This window comes from Lygodium microphyllum, chromosome 28 (genome assembly GCF_053477565.2).
Source record: "Lygodium microphyllum isolate KBCC chromosome 28, Lygodium_microphyllum_v1.1.10, whole genome shotgun sequence".
In the NCBI taxonomy this organism is placed as follows: Eukaryota; Viridiplantae; Streptophyta; class Polypodiopsida; order Schizaeales; family Lygodiaceae; genus Lygodium; species Lygodium microphyllum.
In genome coordinates this window covers 122,976,653-122,992,210 of record NC_141162.1, presented here as the reverse complement: position 1 = coordinate 122,992,210, position 15,558 = coordinate 122,976,653, and positions in this window count along the sequence as shown.

The window sequence follows — 15,558 nt, the reverse complement described above, 5'->3', positions numbered from 1 at the left end:
CGAGTTAAAGGTTTTTTATCTGCTATCAAAAATGTTTCTCGTAGATAGTGAGAGGTGGTACCTACTTGCTTTTCCGAGTGAATCACATCAAGCTACATAAATGCATAACTTTATCTACATAGTAAGAGTATGTTGTTCAAAGCTTAGGCACATGAGCTTCTAAAGGTCCACCATTTCTCATAAATATGTGTCCTCTTTTTCCCTCTCATCATTTCCATTCTCTCTCTCTCTCTCTCTCTCTCCACCTCATGTGTATATATACTAGGCGCTCCGCGCCTAGACTCAGCCCGGCGCTTCACGCCGGGGTGTGAAGCACAAATGTTTAATTTATTCACACATTCTTCCACTTAGTCATGAATCAAGTAGTCTTGCAATTTTTAAACCTCATTAAAAAATCTAATAATTCCACACAATAACATTGATTATCCAAAGCGTAATAGTTGGAAAACATAATTGAAGCAAAAGTGATTTTTAAATATCACTGAAAGAATTCCAACTATAACAACAGGTAAATGGAAAAGAGTATAAAATGTTTTCAAAAAGATAGTTGTACTGTAGAAAATCAACTATCAAAAAGAAAGCTTTCTCTTCTTAGATGAATTATCAATCGTGGATCTAGCACGGGGAACATATGTGGGCGAAGCTGTGACACGCCCCGCCGCAGATTGTGCTGCAACATCTAAAAACGAAAAAAAAAACTTTAAAAATAAGGATATTAAATTTATAAAGCAAAATATTAATTAATGAAAATGGTAAGTATTACCTGGAGACGTGATATGATTGGCTCTCACATTAGTAGAGCAGTCGGCGGAATTTGGATGAAATTGATGCAAAGTTACAAAACATGATAAATCTTTAAACTCCCATTTACTCCAGTCATTCGGTATGTATCTAGTATGGGACCGAGATATGAAGTACTCAACATCTGTTTGTCTAACATAGTAGCATTGGATCCATCCAAAATATAAAATTTCTACAAACAAAGGAGTGTTTCCATTAGTAAATCCATCATTGGGTAATCTTTCGATCACCCTAGCCAAAGTTCTCCGGATAATAGCATCCGTAGCAATAGTTCGCAATGCTTCTTGAAGTCTCATTTGATAAGGAGAGGCGCGATAATATTCAAATACTGTTTGGGCCATCTATCAATAAAAATTAGAAAACATAAAAATATATGATTAAAAAATAATAAATACACTTTGATGATATTGCACAAAAAGTTTAATGCAAATATAATATGATAGAAAGATGAAATAACTTTTATGGTAGAAATAATTTTAACACAATGTTCTCATATAGTAAAACAAACATACGTCCAACTTCACATAAAATCATGAATATCTATGCATACATGAGAGATATGATTAAAACATTAAAGTATTAAATCATAGAAAATAAGTCAAACTTGCTTTTCATCGACGAAGAACGCACTACTGAAAAAGAACATAAAAAAGCACAACACTACATTTTATAGATATGTGAACAAAGAAGAAAAAAAGGCGTTGATTGTATTAAAACAAAAACATTATGCAAATATAATATGAGAGAACAAACATTACACTTTTGAAAAAATAGAGGTTACAATACTTTCTGTAAAACTTCATTATATACAATATTGATTGTACCATTTACCATGTCCTCTTTCTCATTAATCAAGACTTTCAATCTATCCGGAGACTTTACTCTGGAGAAAGCAACATAGAGTTGACCATGAGTAAAGACTGGGGTTTTTAGATATATTCCCAAACATGATAACGTTTGGCCTTGAGATTTGTTGATTGTCATTGCAAACGCCAAACGGACTGGGAATTGCAAGTGTTTCATTGAGAAAGGAAGTTCCAGTGTAGTTGGGATGAAAGTTATCCTCGGGATAAAAACTCTGTCACCAATATTGGTCCCCGTAATTATCTCTGCATCAATGACCTTGTTATTGAAAGCCTTGCATACCAGCCTAGTACCATTGCATAAACCTTTAGAAGGATTCAAGTTCCTGAGCAATATTATTGGAGCATTTACTTTGAGCAGCAAGATATGAGGAGGAATACCTCCACCGAGGTCAAGGGAATTTAGATATTCCACAGAATAGAGGAATGAGTTCTCCTCGGTTCTATCCACAGAATCAGCACTGTAGTATTGTTTAACCTCTCCCGGCATCAGCTGCAATGCATGATTGTTTATCATTTCCACATCATTGTTTCGAGGTGCAAGAATGGCACGTCCACTAAAGAACGTTTTGTAATCAATTACACAATTCATTTCACAATAGACAAAATTGATCAAGTCTTGCATAGATCCTCCCTTCAACAACAATGCAGGTGGAATTTGCAATATATTATTAGTATGTGTTAAATCTTTTCCATCTCCAATGTCTTGCAACCATGCAACAAACTGACCCTCATCTGATGCGACCCGCATATTCTGTGTAAGTTTCAAAACATTGAAATATTGCCACAAATTGGAACAACATATAGCAGCACCGACAATATCCTCACGGGTACCCTTTGGTACAACAGGCAATATTTGCCTAAAATCTCCACCTAGTAGAATAACTTTACCACCAAATGGCATATCACACTGCATTATATCCTTTAAAGTTCTGTCAAGTGCCTCAAAGGTATTACGATGCAACATAGGTGGTGCGCAGATCGGTCGCAGATAGCTCACGTGGTGAATCCCGGAAGGTCCCCAAGAACAAAGTACTCTACTTTTTAGCACAAAAACCCATGTAAAAGCAAGCACGACAAGAGGCAAGAGACAAATTGGGTTCAATCTCCCCCATGCCTTGTGTGAGCGCTTCACAAAGCATGTATTTAATGTATATTTCCAATCTTCATGCTCAATAATAGCCCAATTACAAAAATATGACAAGCTTTTAGCTTTAGAGTTTGCTTTCTACCAAAAATAGGAAAATAAAGCTAATGGACGGTGCCCATAGTGTCTGGCACGCCCAATCTCAATGTCCAAATAGAAATAACATATCCAGGCGCATAAGCGCATACAAAATAATAATAAATAATCGATGTCTCAATAGACATAACAAAATATAGGCGTGGCGCCTATCAAAATCTAATCCAAGAGTCGAAAACCCGCTAGACTCCAATGCTTTCCTCCGCCACTGCTGCTATCTCTACACATCAACTGAAGCATTCACAATCGTTAGTAAAATAACACAATTAAACCGACAAAAGTGAATACCTAGCAGTCTTCAGCTACATAAATAAATCAACTGGTTAGAAATAAATCCTAACCTTAATTTATTACGAGTGCGCACTCTAAACTCATAAACGTTTATTAATTTAATATGCATTTTGCGGAATCACCCGCTATGGAATCACCCATGTACACACTAAATTAATGAAACGCCCGAAAAGGACAGGCGTCCCCATCAACTTCTCGTACCAAGAATCCTCTTTGCGTATGAGCCCCGGTCATCTAAGTTTATGGAATCCACCGTAAAACCTCACGGAATCCACCGTGGAATATGCCTCCTGGAATCAATAGGAGCTTCATCCCACAAAATAAGACTTGCCTCTTTTAACAGTGCTGCAAGATGACTTTGAACAGGTATATTGCATGTAGAATTATTATCTGCCTGTAATGGAATTTTGAACTTTGAATGGGCAGTACGACCATGTGGCAAAAGCAATGCAGCAACACCAGAGGATGCTGTAGCTATTGCAATGCGACCTTGACTGCGAAGCTTTGCAAGCAAACATTTGTATAGGAATGTTTTTCCAGAACCGCCTGGGCCATCTAAGAAGAATGGTTTACCCAAACCACTATCAATGGCATTCATTATTGCCATAAAACAATTTGTTTGTCTATCATTCAACAAAGCTTGCATTGTTAAGAATGTATTCTCTTGTTCTACTTTATCATATAGTTGTTCATCAAGGATCAAAGGATTTGTATATTCTTGCATTGTCACCTCAGGCAATCCATGATACTCTGCCAAATTGCGACCATGTTGATCTAAAAGTTTTTGAATATGCATCAATGCATGATTATTGGCCTCATCTTGCATATCAACATTTCGCCTATTTTGCAAGGAGAGTCGATGTTTTATATCCTCTGTCAACGGACCTAAGAACTCTTCCCATAGAGCCCCAGGTCGGGCAGGCGAACAAAATACCAAGATGGATGCAAACAAATTTCTTAATTGAGCACCGGTTTGCATCAATGCAGCTTCACGCAAACACATTTGCCATTCATCATCTGTTTCCAACATTCCTTTTGCAATGCAAGCCTCCTTAAAAGTTGAATATACCACATTATCAACCGTACGCAATGCCTCAAACGATGTGCAACCCTTGCATACAGTGAGTAGTAGCCGCAAATAGTATTTTTCTCCACACATAGGTGAAACAAAGTATATTCGACCACATGTGTTTCCTTGCTTTCTCTTTGTCCACATTTTTTTGCGTGCATTCCAAACCCAAAACATTGGAAAGTCTTGATAGAGAACTGTGTTAGCATCAGGGTGCAAACGATTGCATGTAAACCATTCTGTGAGAGTTGTTTTTTGAGCATTTTCATTTTGCACCACATCACGTATGTTATCAAAGTCACGAAAGGAAACAGTATTCTCTCCAGGTAAATGTATTTGCAATCGTTGAATATCGGGTTTCTCATCATGAAGTTTGAATTCAAATATTCGCCAACATGCTTCTGAAGCCGAAATATATCGTGCATCTAAGTACCTCTCAATCTCATCAATATTTTGTGCATCAATATTTTCTGCGACAATATCATTGGAACCGGAGCCACGCGTACTTGTAAACCGAATGGTTGCTCGATCATGGCCCTTATATACATATTTATACAAATATTTGACAGCTGCAATTGTCGAGCAAACCTCAACATTTATGTGAGCACTATACTTGGAACTCAAATAAGGATTGTAAGGCACTATCCATCGATTATCCAAGAGGTTACCATTAGCATTATGAGTTTTTCCATCCTCTCGACGTCTGTATAAAGGATAACCAGATTTATCAACTGTAGTTGTATGTATAAACTTTTTTGGATAATCCTTTATACACTTTCCGTCCACCATGCAAGCACTTCTTGGATTGAACTCACCACACGGACAATGTATGTTACATTTAGTAATAATTCGATACAAATCCGAAAACCTTTCCTTATCAGGCAGCTCAGCGCACACCAGTCTATCATAATGACGTGCTTCTAGTGGCTTAAAGCGTGGTTCTAATATCAAGAGCGTATGTGAATGAGGCAAGCCTCTCTTTTGGAATTCTATGACGGACACATATCCAGCAACTTTACCAAACAACTCCTTTTTCACTATGGACTGCATCATGTCCTTATGTTTCAAATGAAAAACTCTAGCAGTTAAATCAGGTCGATCATGTGCACTTTGACCAGGCAACAAAGCTTCTGTAATTTCAAACCACTTAGGATTGCATGTCATGGTGATAAACAAATCAGGTTTACCTTTGCTACGTACAATTGCCATAGCATCTTGATACAATTGGTACATGAATCTTGGTCCACCTGTAAAGCTAGATGGCAATACTATTCTCCTGCCCACACCAATCCCAATGATATTAGCATCAACTGCATCCGAACCATTGACCATATCAGCCAATCCCCTATACATTTCAACTCGCAATGTTGCTTGATTATGACGACACCAAGCCAATCTACATTGCTCAATGCTACAATAAGCATCGACAATGTATTGTTGTAGCAAGCGACCACCTCTTAAAAGACATGCATTAGTATCATCTCGAATCTGAAGTCGAAAAGCATAATATTGCATTTGAGTGACACAATCTTTATTTGCAAGATTATTGGCATGCACATGAGCATCAATAAATGCATATGGAACTTTAGTATGCCATCCATCCTCTCCATTTGGAAAAAGAAGAACATATAACAGTGGCATATATGCCTTGTGCAAGTTAGAAATATAAATCAAATGGCCTTGTCGTGTGCGAACTTGAATGCTACGATGATCAAGTGTATCATCATCACCTTGTCCAGGCATGATCGCAGCAACCTCACTTGCAATGGGAACTGAATATCGTCTAGACGTGGATCGATTTTGAAAAATGGACATTCTTATTTCTACTGATGGATTGCGTTGCAAGCTTGCACCAACTGCTATAAAGGCCTGTGCGTACGCATTGTGATCATGCATCATTTGTTGAAGCTCTTGTAGAAAGTCTGGCAAAAGCCCAGGTAAAACCCCCATGCGATTCAATAACTCATGATCAGTGTCATAAATGTAAAGTTGTGCAAACTTTGGCATTTGTTGTACATCCTCACTTGGCAATAGGGAACCCATCCGGTGATATATTGATCCATGAACTCGAAAAGTATAACCATTTCCATTTTGAGGCAAAAGCTCATCAATTTTTACACCCATTGAAACAAAAGCCAATGCGCTATTATAAGCACGTATATTTTTTTTGAACTCTCTGCTTTGTGGATGTGTGCCATCAAGCAAATTACACAGAGGTTGTGGTGGTTGCTGTAGAGGTGGCAAAATTACTTTCCCTTCTCTACAGCAATGCTTTCCAATCGAAGTTGTACGCATTGTTTTAGTTTCATCATGTCACAACTTAGCCATGCAATGGTGACAAACCTTGCAAAGGGTACCAATTGCATGCAAATTTGGTTTTTGGAAGAGCAAAATTGTTACTGATGGATGAATATCCAAATTAGGTGGCATGTCATGGAGAATTGAACAAAAACCACCATTTTGAGGTAGAAATATAGGAGCTTGAATATTGTACTGGTCATGTAGCATCTCAGTACTTGCATCTGCATGATGGATAGCTTCATTCTCTTCTTGAATAAGGCGAGTCAATTGAACATCTAAGGACAGTAATGGTGCGCCAGGCATTTGAGCACTTATATCAATTTTATTTGTTGTAATGCGATGCAATTGTTGTAATTGCGTTCTTGCTCTTGCCCTGTGTCTACGTTCAGCTCTAGTAGCATCAAGCATTTGCCTACAATTTCTTAATCCACCATTTGGATTATTTGTGTTTCCATTTCTTTGTGGACTTATGCTACGTACCCCCACTCCGAAGGGTAGCAATTCATGGTTACCCAACATCTCAACATCTATATTGTGGATAGTTGCATTGTCTCCTTGACGAATAGAAGGTGGTTGAACTTCCAACGGCAACAATGGTGCAACTGGCATTTGGTCACTTGTAGCTTGGATGCTATTGTATCTATCTCTATCTATGGTAGCATGATGTAGTTGTTGCAATTCTGTTCCAACTATTGCCATGTGCATACGTTCAGCTCTCGTAACATTAAGCATTTGCCTACGCACACTCAAGCCACCATTAGGATTGTATTGTCGAGTTGCGGTAGACATCTGAACCTCAAAGGATACCAAATCATGAGCAACAGAGCAAGATGCAGCGCGAAATTGATTCGTTTGATATAGCTGATTTGGGATACCGACATCCATATAGTTTCCATTTGCATGATGTTGTTCATACATATCTCTTGCATGGTCACGAACATGTAATTTAGTCCTAACTCTTGCAATGTGCCTACATTTATGTCTAGTAATTTTGAGCATTTCTCTACGTGCACGTAATACACGATCTCTAGGCACAGAACGTGTTGCAAGTACCATTGTCGAGAAAAACCTGAGATAAAAAGAAAAATGTACTTTGATATTAGTAATCGCATACTTTTATGTCCTATGCGTACTAAATTTTATTCCTATCTTTTAGGGAAGACTTTAGCAAAGATTTTCCTTCAAGATAAATTTGTTCTAAACACTATTTCAATATAAAATTTGAAGATTATAACATCACATAAGCAACAATATAATCAATCATGTGCAAGAATATAAATTGAAAGAGCATATTATGTCATTATCCTGGGGCATACAAAAGTCCAAATGACATGAAAATTCTCAAACCCAACAATAGAATGACATATCTATCGGAGGATCCGACAAAAGGTTATTGAAATCGCTTGATATGCTAAGAGCACTATGCATTGGATGATGAACTCATGCGACGATTCAATAGGTTCAACATTGCAGAGAACCTATTGAGGCAAACTTTCAGAGATGTGACATGCACATCGAGGCAAATGCTCTCAGGTGCAAGCACGCTTGCATTCCTTTGAGCCAGTAATTCACACACTCCATCCTCTATACGATTATTGCTCTTAGCAAGGTCTCGCAACTTTTCTGCATGGTCTTCCAAAGAACACCCTGGCCAGTGCTTGCGAACCAACTCATAGATTTCTCCTATATAGCCCTTTATTTCATCTATCTCGTCTTGCAACATTATCCCATCAGCCAAGCCTCCTTCATATTTTTCTGCCAGGATTTTTTCGATTCTTTGAAGGCGATCACCAAACTTTTGACAGAAGGAGTTTGAAGCTCTTTGACGTTTGTTTAAACTCTTGATTTGCTTCTCAATTGCATCTAACCGATGCAGGATCTTTAGGGATACAACGGAAGTGTTGTGTCCTTTGACACGTTTGAGGGCACGCCGTACTGACTTCCTCCTAGCCATGTCTTTGGCTTTACGCACATTCATTCGTGCATTGGGAGTACACAAAACAATGTCTGGTACATGGACATTGTTTCTTGCATCAGATGTTTCAGCATGCTCCATACTGCCATGGTTACACAAAGTATTAAGAGATCACACACACACACACATACACACGCACGCACACGGAGAATATATTTAAAAAGTAATTGAATACTTTCATGACGTAGGCGCACCAAAGTATTACAATATTTATGCATAAATGAGAGAGACACAATGAGACTATGTCGAGAAAATATCGAACACATCTTTTTTTCCACGTCAAAGCATAAATATCCATACACACATGAGGGACATCATAAAATCATTAAACTATTAAAGTATTCAAGCATTGATTATAACTTAAATGAACAAAATATTAATTAAAATATTATTAGCACAAATCTTTAGTTATGAATGATACATTTGCTATTTTAACTTTGACCTATTTAAGAAAGTTATAGAAATGGCTACCATTACACAAAACGACTCACCTAGAAAATGAGACTTAGAGCTATACTTTATTGTTTGTAAGCTATCAAAAATAGCTTTTAGAAGGAACCTAAAGAATGTGACCTAGAGCCATGCATTGAATATGTGAGAAATCATATGTGGACTTTATAGAATAGCTTCAAATTGTGGGACTCTTCTTTCCAAAAATATTTTATTGAGCCTACTAAACTTTGGATTCCTAAGTTCAATTTGGAAAAAAAAGTCATAGCACTTGATCAATATTAACCACTAAAATCATCCTTACGATGTAAAGATAAGATAGAGAATTTGAAACCACGCAAGCCTTTATAGAGAATTTGAAACCACGCAAGCCTTTACCCAAAGTAAAGTTTGGGTCTTGCACACGGGCTAAAATGCCTATTATTTGGAAAAAAAAAGTCATAGCACTTGATCAATATTAACCACTAAAATCATCCTTATGATGTAAAGATAAGATAGAGAATTTGAAACCACGCAAGCATTTTTCACATGGGGGTTTGGGTCTTGCACATGGGCTAAAAGGCCTATTATACATTCCATTCAACTTTAATGTAGCACAAATCTTTAGTTATGAAAGATGCATTTGCTACCATTACACAAAAGGACTCATCAAGGAGATTGATTAAAGTATTAAAGCATTGATTACAACTTAAATGAAGAAAATATTAATTAAAATATTATTAGCACATATATACATATGAATACATACTATTAACACAAACATAACAATGTTATCACACATTTTTAATACTAAAACACATACACACATTAATTAATCAAACACATACACACTATTGAGCCTACTAAACTTTGGATTCCTAAGTTCAATTTGGAAAAAAAAAGTCATAGCACTTGATCAATATTAACCACTAAAATCATCCTTATGATGTAAAGATAAGATAGAGAATTTGAAACCACGCAAGCCTTTATAGAGAATTTGAAACCACGCAAGCCTTTACCCAAAGTAAAAAGTTTGGCTCTATTTCTTTTTTAGGAGCATGCATTGTGAACTTAAATTTATCAATCTATCTTAGTATCTCATGACAACATGCATTGAAAGGGAAGGTGAGTATGTACACCTACGTGTGTGTGTGTGTGTGTGTGTGTGTGTGTGTGTGTGTGTGTGTGTGTGTGTGTGTGTGTGTGTGTGCGCGCGCGCGCGCGCTATGGAGGTTGAGCTGAGTATGGATGTAACTAACCTAACTCCTATCTTATATGGCACTCAAATGATGACTCCATACTTCTATTACATTATAATGTACGGATCTACCTAACCTAACCCCTACCCTATGTGGCACTCAAACAATGACTCCAAACCTAGAATATTTTTTTAATGTATGATGTAGCTAACCTAACTCCAATCTTATGGCACTCGAACAATGCCTCTACACATAAAAACTTTTCCTCCCAGATTGTGGTAGTGGCTCTAATGTGCAGAATCTAACTATGAACTATCCCTTTGCTGCAAGATAGTGCTTTTTTTGTGAAAAGCATACCCTATTCTTGGAGAATATGAAGCATAAATAATATATTTACCCAAAGTAAAGTTTGGCTCTATTTCTTTTTTAGGAGCATGCATTGTGAACTTAAATTTATCAATCTATCTTAGTATCTCATGACAACATGCATTGAAAGGGAAGGTGAGTATGTACACCTACGTGTGTGTGTGTGTGTGTGTGTGTGTGTGTGTGTGTGTGTGTGTAGCATCTAACTTGTTTTAAAACATTATTATAGACCCTTGAATAGCAATCTATGTGGCACTCCAAATGGCAACAACTCCAAATCTTTCTTAAATTATAATGTTTGGATCTACCTAACCACACACACACACAGAGCTTAACTTTATCCTCTCCATTATCGTCATGATCATAGCAATCAACCCTATTGTTACTGAATGAATTATATGCAGGGATTATATGGAGCTTAAACATTGTTCATGTGTCATTATAACCGAGTCTATTAGTCCCCTCATCCATAGAAATCTCAGCTTTCATTTCGTGCAACATTTCACTTTCTTAATCTAGGTCTTCTCTATTTCTCACAATCTCGATAGTTTCTAAATAACACATCCCATAACTTGCATAACTTGCATATAACATATTCAGTATCCGTATTATCATCATCATCTCCCTGGAGATTTAATCACGATCTTTTTAGCATCTTATCATAATCCTATACACTACAAATCCTTATTTTTCATCTCCAAATTTTATCTTTGTTACAACATTAATCCAATAGTACCCATATTGCGTATCACTATCTTGCCCCTGTTCAATCATTCTAACCACCACTTTTAATTCAAAATTTGTCCATCATACCAAGCAACGCTAAAGAACTATCGATGGTGACTCCAAATCTTCCTTAAATTATAATGTTTGGATCTACCTAACATGATGACTCCATACCTCTATTACATTATAATGTATGGATGTAACTAACCTAACTCCTACCCTATGTGGCACATGTAACTAACCTAACTCCTATCTTATATGGCACTCAAATGATGACTCCATACCTCTATTACAATCTAGTTCTTCTCTACCTAACCTAACCCCTACCCTATGTGGCACTCAAACAATGACGATTCGTACATTATAATGTACGAATCTACCTAACTAACTCCTATCTTATGCGGCACTCAAACAGTCCAATAGGAAGATAGTGATTGCATAGAAGCTAATTTAAGTAGAGGCGTGTGTGTGTGTGTGTGTGCGCGCGCGCGCTCTATGGAGGTTGAGCTGAGTATGGATGTAACTAACCTAACTCCTATCTTATATGGCACTCAAATGATGACTCCATACTTCTATTACATTATAATGTACGGATCTACCTAACCTAACCCCTACCCTATGTGGCACTCAAACAATGACTCCAAACCTAGAATATTTTTTTAATGTATGATGTAGCTAACCTAACTCCCATCTTATGCGGCACTCGAACAATGCCTCTACACATAAAAACTTTTCCTCTCCCAGATTGTGGTAGTGGCTCTAATGTGCAGCATCTAACTATGAACTATCCCTTTGGTGCAAGATAGTGTTTTTTTTGTGAAAAGCATACCCTATTCTTGGAGAATATGAAGCATAAATAACTTGTTTTAAAACATTATTATAGACCCTTGAATAGCAATCTATGTGGCACTCCAAATGGCAACAACTCCAAATCTTTCTTAAATTATAATGTTTGGATCTACCTAACCACACACACACACAGAGCTTAACTCTATCCTCTCCATTATCGTCATGATCATAGCAATCAACCCTATTGTTACTGAATGAATTATATGCAGGGATTATATGGAGCTTAAACATTGTTCATGTGTCATTATAACCGAGTCTATTAGTCCCCTCATCCATAGAAATCTCAGCTTTCATTTCGTGCAACATTTCACTTTCTTAATCTAGGTCTTCTCTATTTCTCACAATCTCGATAGTTTCTAAATAACACATCCCATAACTTGCATATAACATATTAAGTATCCGTATTATCATCATCATCTCCCTGGAGATTTAATCACGATCTTTTTAGCATCTTATCATAATCCTATACACTACAAATCCTTATTTTTCATCTCCAAATTTTATCTTTGTTACAACATTAATCCAATAGTACCCATATTGCGGATCACTATCTTGCCCCTGTTCAATCATTCTAACCACCACTTTTAATTCAAAATTTGTCCATCATACCAAGCAACGCTAAAGAACTATCGATGGTGACTCAAAGGGGTATATCGCTCTTTGATTGGCAAAGAACTCCAAATCTTCCTTAAATTGTAATGTTTGGATCTACCTAACATGATGACTCCATACCTCTATTACATTATAATGTATGGATGTAACTAACCTAACTCCTACCCTATGTGGCACATGTAACTAACCTAACTCCTATCTTATATGGCACTCAAATGATGACTCCATACCTCTATTACAATCTAGGTCTTCTCTACCTAACCTAACCCCTATCCTATGTGGCACTCAAACAATGACGATTCGTACATTATAATGTACGAATCTACCTAACTAACTCCTATCTTATGCGGCACTCAAACAGTCCAATAGGAAGATAGTGATTGCATAGAAGCTAATTTAAGTAGAGGCGTATATGAGATTTACTATTATCATAAGGCTATCCAAAGCCTTGATTCTTACGTGAGGCAAAACATTCAAGAAATAGTGCTATGGTTTTCTTAAGAGAAAGTGGTTTATTTGAAACAAATGAGTTTCTAAAGGATCCAGACGTTAGCATTGATACGTTTTGATCTGATTTTTCTTTGAAGTGAAGAGATGAATCTTTAAACCAAGGAACTAACTTGCCAACTGATGCAAAGAAAAACAATTAGTTAGGCCTAAGCTTGCTTTAATGAGATAGATGGGCGGATAACACCCCATGAGACTTGCTACTGATGTCAAGTGATTAACCTATCTAACTACAAAATTGGAAGAAAATGACATATTTGGGATAATGGGATACCTGCAGCAGTTGCTCATTGAAGTCGCTCCCAGCAGTTGCAACAGTCGTTCCCAGCAGTTGACCTATAGATAATCATAACTTGACTTATTCCCCCTCAATGATATTTAAGTGCACATGGCAGAGTAAAATGGGATACCTGCAGTAGGCTCCCAGCAGTCGCAACAGTCGCTCCCAGCTCTTCTACACAACTGTCGCTCCCAGAAGCAGCAGCTCTTTATATAGAGCTGGCTGGCCGCTGCTGCCAGTACTGCCACGCTGCACGCAGCTCGAGCAAATGCAGGTCGAGGAGGCACAGGAGGGGGCGGCGACGCCACGCAGGCCGAGGACGTCGAGGAGCTGCCGAGGAAGTCGAGGAGCCTACGCGGCCCGAGGAGGAGACCCCCGCGATTCGCGCGAGGCCCGACGCCCGCGATTCGCGCTCGTCCGACCGACGCCCGCGATTCGGGCGAGCGAGGGGTGCCCGACGCGTGGCACCCCCGCGTCTCTGCAAACGGGGGGTCGGGGGCTGCCACGTGGCAGCAAGCCCCGACCCCTCCTTAATATATAGTAGAGATGTATCTATTCTATACTACATACTTACTACATTATTATCTATACTACAGGTTCGGGAAAGTGTCTAGAACCACCACAGTGCTCCCAAACCTAGCTCCCAAACCATACTACATTATTATCTATACTACATGTTCGGGAAAGTGTCAAACCACCACAGTGCTCCCGAACCTAGCTCTAGCTCCCAAACCAAACCAAAGTGACCATTTATGTCACATGATTGGGGGCAGAAGGAAAGGTAAGTGACCATTTATGTCACATGATTGGGGGCAGAAAGAAGGAAACGTAGTCTCCTTCCACCACCTTCTCTTCTCCTCTCACTCTCACGGATAGGAGGAGGCAAGGCAGCAGGTAGCAAGTAGCAAGCAGCAGGAGCAAGCAGCAAGCAGCAAGCAACATGTCAATCCTCTCTCTCTCTCTCTCTCTCTCTCTCTCTCCCCCTGCTAGTCAGTCCTCTCCACATTGCCCGTCATCTCTCTCTCTCTCTCTCTCTCTCTCTCTCTCTCTCTCTCTCTCTCTCTCTCACGCTTCAGAGTCGACTTTGGTGAGCTCAAAAAGTGATGTTTTCTGTAGTCGTGCTGCTGACGGTGGCTGATGAAGTACCATGGACAGAACGCTTCAACTCCACGCTTCTCCGTCAGAAGTATATGACTTCTCTCTCTCTCTCTCTCTCTCTCTCACGTCTGCCGCCAGAGAGAGAGACACACACATTATTTTATTTAGTTCATCAAATTAGTTAGTTGTATTTTAAAAAATGTTTTGGAACAGTCTTTACTTCCACTTGGCTTAATGTGCACTCCTCTTCAAGCCACTCCTTAAACTTATCTGATACAACCGCTTTTTCAAAAAATGTTTTGTATCATCAATTTAACCATGGAAGTTTCAATACTTGAGAAAAAAAATTGTGTTCATGAAATAACCATAGGTGAAAATCTAATTCATTAGGCTCACTAATTTTCAGTTCACATTTGCATTGTTGCATTTGCATGTGCGCTAATAATGTAGTATAATAAATTTCAACTGTCAACAAGAAGACCATTGTTCACATTTGTATTGTTGCTCATGAAGAGGCATTAAGCTCCTTTACTGGATCCACGAAGAGGCATTAAGCTGAGAGAGAGAGAGAGAGAGAGAGAGAGAGAGAGAGAGAGAGAGAGAGAGAGAGAGAGAGAGAGAGAGAGAGAGAGAGAGAGAGAGAGAGAGAGAGAGAGAGAGAGAGAGTGTGTGTGTGTGTGTGTGTGTGACCCATTTGCATTAAGCTCAGAGTGTGTGAGAGAAAGAGAGTGAGTGTGTGTGTGTGTGTGTGAGAGAGAGAGAGAGAGAGAGAGAGAGAGGGAGAGACCCATTAACATTAAAGAGAGATGTAGAGAGAGAGAGAGAGACCCATTAACATTAACATTAATATGAATAGGATGGGAGAGAGAGAGAGAGAGAGAGTTGCATTCGCATGTGTGCTAATAATGTAGTATAATAATTTTCTATTGTCCAACAAGAAGACCATTGT